Here is a 6,837-nt window from a genome sequence, read left to right on the forward strand (position 1 = left end):
AGTGCAGCTGGGCACGGCACAGGGGCGTTGTGGCTTCACATCCTTGTCGGTGCCTTCGAGAACGTCACTGACTCTCTTCCTGCACGTCTCGAAGTGGTCAATACTGCAGAAGGTCGTTATTTAGGCGACTGAAAGGTAGTCACATTGATGTGGCTGGACGGTGTAGATGTGGACTCACCAATCGTGTGGGATTTCCTCTGCTTCCACTCCAGCGATTCATAAACCTGTCACACGCAAAGCACTGACGCTGCGATCCGCTTGCATCGTCTGCATATTCCCTGTGTGATGAAAATTTGAAGGGCAGTACCGGCGTTATGATTGTCTTCTGTTTTCTTGCGTTTCAAGCGAGAGATAACAGTGGTTATTACTGTGTAAATCGTTACTATTTATCATTCGGGGCGGAATGCCGCTATGTTGGCTTGAATGCCAAATATCTTTCTACTTTCATACTCTGCAAAACACTGTGAAATGCATGGCGGAGAGTACTTCCAGGTGTACAAGTTACCAGGACTTCCTCCCAAGAATGGCCGTACTGCAATTAGTCTACTTTTGCACAAGATTTGGTACGCAGGACACCAGCAAATGAGAGGCATCATAATTAATTTGGAGAGCTCATCTTCAGTCGTACTAATATTTATTCAGACCAGGACCAGTTTCGAGATATTAAAATTCCATCTTCAGTGGTATGAAACTGTAACAAACAAAGGAGAGGGGGGAAAAAATATAACACAAAATATCTGAAAAAGCCAAAAGAACAGATTGCCGAAAAAAGGCGACTTACTTATTCTATTTGGTAACACCCAACATTTGGTCAGGCTAGTAAGTAGAAGGGCTCTAATCACTGCATGTGGACGGAACTAGAAAAAAAAAGAAAAAAAGGGGAGGTCCCGAGCAGTACATTTTTAGGTCAGTTTGATTATTGGGCTCTTACCTTTTTTCTTAAACTCCTCCCGAACAGGCCATGAAGGCCCAAAGGTACCGACTGGTCGCCGTGTCATCCTCAGCCCACAGGCGTCACTGGATGCGGATATGGAGGAGCATGTGGTCAGCACACCGCTCTCCCGGCCGTATGTCAGATTACGAGACCGGAGCCGCTACTTCTCAAGTAGCTCCTCAGTTTGCCTCACAAGGGCTGAGTGCACCCCGCTTGCGAACAGCGCTCGGCAGACTGGATGGTCACCCATCCAAGTCCTAGCCCAGCCCAGCAGCGCTTAACTTCGGTGATCTGACGGGAACCGGTGTTACCACTGTGGTAAAGCCGTCGGCCACCTTTCTTCTTGAGTGGTTACAAAGTATGCTTTCGTGATTTGAAGCTTAGTGAGAAATATTCTTGGGAGCAGTTTGTGCGATTCACAGTTTACTTGCTTGGTGGCAGTATGATTACTTTTTGACTCGTGAATTTTTCGCGTGCTGATATAGTTGCCAATTTTTTACCTCGACTTCTTCTGATAAGACAGATTTCGTAATGCAGGAAATATACTCGCAATTGCGAATATGGACAACTATCAGCTGTATAATGGAATGAAGACTATGAAAGTTTGCATCGGACCGGGACTCTAGCCCCGAGTTTTGGCTTATGGCAAGCGGTCGCCTTACCAATAGGCTATACATGCAGCACTCATGGTGAGACCCAACTTTCCATATGTCGTCAACCATGAGTCTCCAACCTGTACTCGTACATCCGTTGTGTATATTCCCGTACAGGAAATTTTAATTGGAAGTCGCGTGCCTGGTGTCGGCGGATAAATACGATATTGCAGTGCCTGTGAGCAATGCACTATTTCTTCAGTAAAACACACATTTACGAAGAAGGAATATTGCATAGTTCTTCGAAACAACACAGGCACTACAATATCGTACATTTCAGTAAGGTAAGGATCGTAAAACAGTTATTGTTAGGGAATTTCTAGCTCCGTTTTGTATGGTTTCTTCCTGAGTCGATGGCTACATCTCAAAGTACTCAATTTTCCTAGGGCCAGTCGGGTGGTCGAACACCTGTACCCGAGGAACACAAGATCCTGTAGGATAGGGGAACCTCCATGCAAAATACAAATGGAATAAACTATGAGAAAAAGAAAATTACAACAAGACAACAGAGTAAGGTAAAAATAATGAAATGAGAGTGTGGCACTGGTGGCCGGTAGGCCCCATCCAGGGAAGTTCGGCAGCCGAGTGCAAGCCTTATTTCAGTCGACGCCACATTGGGTGACTTGCGCACCGGTGATGAGGATGAAATGATGAGGAAAACACAAAACCCAGTCCACGAGCGGAGAAAATCTCAACCGAGCGGTCTAAGGCGCTACAGTCATGGACTGTGCGGCTGGTCCCGGCGGAGGTTCGAGTCCTCCCTCGGGCATGGGTGTGTGTGTTTGTCCTTACGATAATTTAGGTTAAGTAGTACGTAAGCTTAGGGACTGATGACCTTAGCACTTAAGTCCCATAAGATTTCACATACATTTGAACTTTTTTTTGGGGGGGGGGGGGGGGGAATCTCCAACCCGGCCGGGAATCGAATCCGGGGCCGCTGCATGGGAGGCAAGCACGTTACCACATTTTTTTTCCATCTCCTTTTGTTCTGTATTGTACGTTGAATTTGTTCGGGGCGGACGTCCGATGACACCCGTTCTGGCTCTTCGTTGATCCACTCACTCAGATTTTTTATACAGGGGGTAGCTAACCCTCTGACGGAACACGCTTAGCTACCGTGCCGTGCGTACTCAGCTAAGCAGGCGGACAGAGTAAAGTAAATAAAGTTGTGCAATAACTCATCCAAAATTTATTGAGTATGCAGCCAACAAATATAGCAATTAACCCGCACAAAGTTTAAAAATTTATGCTGTACTCTTGTATGGTAATGGTTCATATTTGGTCAGGGCATAGTTCCGCGGGTTTAATCTTAGAATTGTTTTCAAGACCTCTAACACAATCAGGCACTTGTTAATAATATCAAAATTAACAACAAATTTGCAACTACTGGCAATTTTATATATAAAATTTGCTGTACTGATTGCAAAATTGCTATCGTCAAACAGGCAGAAATTTCCAAACGTGGTACAAGAGACACATAGTAACGGACAGTAAGTTTGCTTCCGGAATATTAGACGTAGATAAGTAAAACTTAGTCGTTGATGGATGAGCAAGTGTTATATGGGTAATTGTTATACGTTCTGTCCCTCAAAGACTGTGATGACAATTCGTAACCATTGGCGCGGCAGCCGGAAGTTTGTCAGGGACAGGAGAAGCCTCTGAAGCGTGCCGATGGGAGATACTCGCCGTCATGTACTAGGAGAAATGGGATTGCGACCCCGTCCCAGTATGGGTTGTCCTTCACGCAGACACCGGAAGAGTGATATCATCGACTACCGCACGCAAAAGGCTTCATGAAGGCGGTATGTATGCGAGGCGCCAGCAACGTGTCTGCAGCTTACCGCTCGTAGTGGGAAAGGGTTTCCCAGTGGGCAGATAAAGGTCGGAAGTCCAATGAGGATGGATCCACTCGTGCTTTAGTCCCGGTTCTATCTGCTTAGTAGTCTTACATTTTGTTTGACCAGTAAACGCGACCCCGTTTCTTTAAAGAATCGAATTCCCATGTATGAAACAGCTAGTTTCTCACGCATCTGAAAGTTTATGACGCCCTATCTCCCGAACTATGTGTTTAGAACGATAAATTTATGCAGATACATTCACTGGTGTACGTGGGTACTCTGCTCTCAGCGAGAAAAAAATTCATAAAAGTTTGAAATTGTGAGTAAGGTTTGTTGCAAATCACTAAGTACTCTCATTCTCATATTACTGGATGAATAAAGAACGGATATTTTCCCGTTAGGGGCTAGACTGCTTTTTCACCTCTACCCCCCTCCTGTGACAGGTGGGTGGTTGATAGTTAGTTGGCTCTTATCCCACAGTGATTCTTTCGAGACAGTAAGTGATATTGTCCCAAGTTTGGTTGAATCGATCCAATAGTTTAGGAAACATCCGAAAATTTGTGGTAAGGTCTTACGGGACCAAACTGCTGATGTCATCGGTCCCTAAGATTACGCACTACTTAATCTAAACTAACTTACGCTAAGGACAACACACACACACCCATGACCCATGCCCGAGGCAAGACTCGAACATCCGACGGGGGAGTGGATTCGCAATAGACATATATATATATATATATATATATATATATATATATATATATATATATATATATATATATATATATATAATATGTAGGCCATTCGCCCAATTACTCAATAGCCACATGCAGGTAGCTTCATTGGCCATTCGCTGCTGATGCTACAGTGCTTCTGTAAGGTGCCCCTTCCTGCGAAGGCCTTTAGAAGTGTCCGTAAACAACAGCCTGTATGGCAAAAATACTCTCCCTTGAAATCATGCTTGTTGGCTCCGACCACCACCCATTTAAAAGGATTAGGGAAACAACAGCTATCATTTTCAGGCTGACAAGAACAACCTTCCCCCTGCAAGTGGAAACCGGGCATTTCGTCCAGAGCCCAGGACTACCAACCAGGTGAGCCCCAGAAATCATCTGTTACATCAGTGAGTCCATACTGGAGGTGCATAACGGCTAGCTCTTTGTCAGTAAATGTATCCATACTGCTGTATACCGCTGTCAACCTTCAACTTCACACTGCCGAGGGAAAAACGGAGACAGATTTACTGTTGTCAACAACAATCCCGCCGGCCGCGGTGGACGAGCGGTTCTAGGCACTTCAGTCCGGAACCGCGCGACTGCTACTATCCCAGGTTCGAATCCTGCCTGGGGCATGGATGTGGGCTATGTCCTTAGGTTAGTTAGGTTTAAGTAGTTTCTAAGTATAGGGCACTGATGACCTCAGATGTTAAGTCCCATAGTGCTCAGAGCCATTTCAACCATTTTGAACAACAACAAAATAAGACACATAGCGCACACTGTTGACATTTGCGTTATTATGCCGATATTTTCATTGAAATAAAGACAGCTAGATAAATTTTGGTAAAAAATCAAACGAATGCAAGTACCCGGTAACCAAAGTATATAGCTGGAGGATCCTGAGAAAAACCGTGACAGTCCATGTCTTGTGACAAATTCATTTTATCCAGGAGATCTGTGAGATTACCTGCCTGCCTCTGCTTCTTGGGTTTAGATATTTGCCTTGAAGTGACTGTTCTTTAGCACCACCCAGAGAACACGTGTGACTCGTGGTACGTCACGGACGCGAACAGTCTTTGATGTGCAGACACTTTCTATAAATGGGGAAAATCTTCGTCACTGTCATGCGACTGTGGTGGAGAACGACAGACAGTTGTCCATGTTGTATAGAAGTGCCCACAGGGGTCCTAGCGATGATTTCCTCACAGCGACGAGTGATGATGTAAAATACATAGAAGACCTTGATATCCGTATACAGTTGTTGTCATTTGTGTTATTTTATGCTGGAGAGCTGTGCTTAACTGTTGACGTGTAACATTTTTGTAATCTTTGTGTATATATATTGCCGTACGATAAATAAATAAATAAATAGTATCGAGCCACCAGAACCCAGTCCCTTGTACCAAAATACTCGGAAGAATCATTAAAACATCACTGACATTAGTCGGTGGAGTTCTGGTTCCTCCTGTGTAGGATTCTCCACAACAACCGGAGATACGAGGGTCATTCCATAATTCATGGCACCTATGGCACATCGTGTGAACGTGTGGCATCACTGTAACCGCAGAACTGCATTCGAAAGCCAGCGTCAAACATTATCAAACTCAGTCGACAGATTCTGACTGCATTCGACGATGGCTTGGTACCAGTGCCTGAAACATTCAATGTGAGGTTGGCCGTGCTATAACATGGATCTTCCTCCACCCACCCTACTCACCAGATCTCAGTCCATGCAGCTTTGACCTTATTCCACAACTGTAGAAACCGATGCGTGGGAGCCGAACGCATGGCATTTCAGTGACAGGTAGCTTACATTGATGGCAACACCAGTGACATTCAACACCTTCCCTATCGATGACAAAGCTACGTGTATGCAGTGGGGGAATATTTTGAAGCACAGTAGTTGATTTTGATTAATTTTTGTTCCAGTTGTACCCGCGCACAATAAATTTACACAGAGTTCCAATGCGTGTGTTCCATTTCAATCTTTCCCGTAACCTCCTGTACTGGAATTTTGTTTTATGTTGGCATTCAGATACAAACTGCCGTACCAGTTCAATGCACATCGTAGAATTCTCATGTTTGTGTATTATCGCAAGATATATTGCAGTTGCCACGTCTTATGGAATGACCCTCATAGCTGTCTGCACACATCTAGACGACGTCATGTAAAAGAGTCGTCGGTGGAATATTACGTATCAGGCTGAGTACTTTCCACTGATTGACTGTACACCTCGAATCTCAAGGTGTTGCTGACGGTAATCTGATCTGATGAGATGCTATCATATCAAGGAGTTCTCACACTTGGCACGTCGTCGAATTAGATAAGAATAATCTTCATAATGACCCCTCCAGATAATCGTCAGCAGCTCACAATAACAAAATTGTTCTATTTTTTTCATGATATAGTAATGAGTCAGTGAGAGGACTTTCAGTATTAACAGGTAATATAGAACCCCATTCGAGTAATGCTTGCAAAGATGTTTACAGCAAAAAATTTTCAATTAATTCATTTCAATTTTCAGCTTAATTCATTTTAATTACTTTGTTTGGCAAATCAGCACCTTTTCTGTTCAAAACATTCTCGTTATGTAACTTTAAGATTCTACACTACTGACTATTAAAATCGTAACTTCGGAAAGGATAACAAAGAATGAAATTACGAGGGTTATTCGGAAAATAAGGAACGATCGGTC

The 6,837-nt window shown here is 44.0% G+C and overlaps 1 pseudogene; it reads right to left on the reverse strand.

Annotated features, from left to right (window-relative positions):
* Positions 1-1,148: 1,148 nt before the first annotated feature.
* Positions 1,149-1,266, reverse strand: LOC126093010 (5S ribosomal RNA; annotated as a pseudogene).
* Positions 1,267-6,837: the final 5,571 nt, after the last annotated feature.

This window comes from Schistocerca cancellata, chromosome 7 (genome assembly GCF_023864275.1).
Source record: "Schistocerca cancellata isolate TAMUIC-IGC-003103 chromosome 7, iqSchCanc2.1, whole genome shotgun sequence".
In the NCBI taxonomy this organism is placed as follows: domain Eukaryota; kingdom Metazoa; phylum Arthropoda; class Insecta; order Orthoptera; family Acrididae; genus Schistocerca; species Schistocerca cancellata.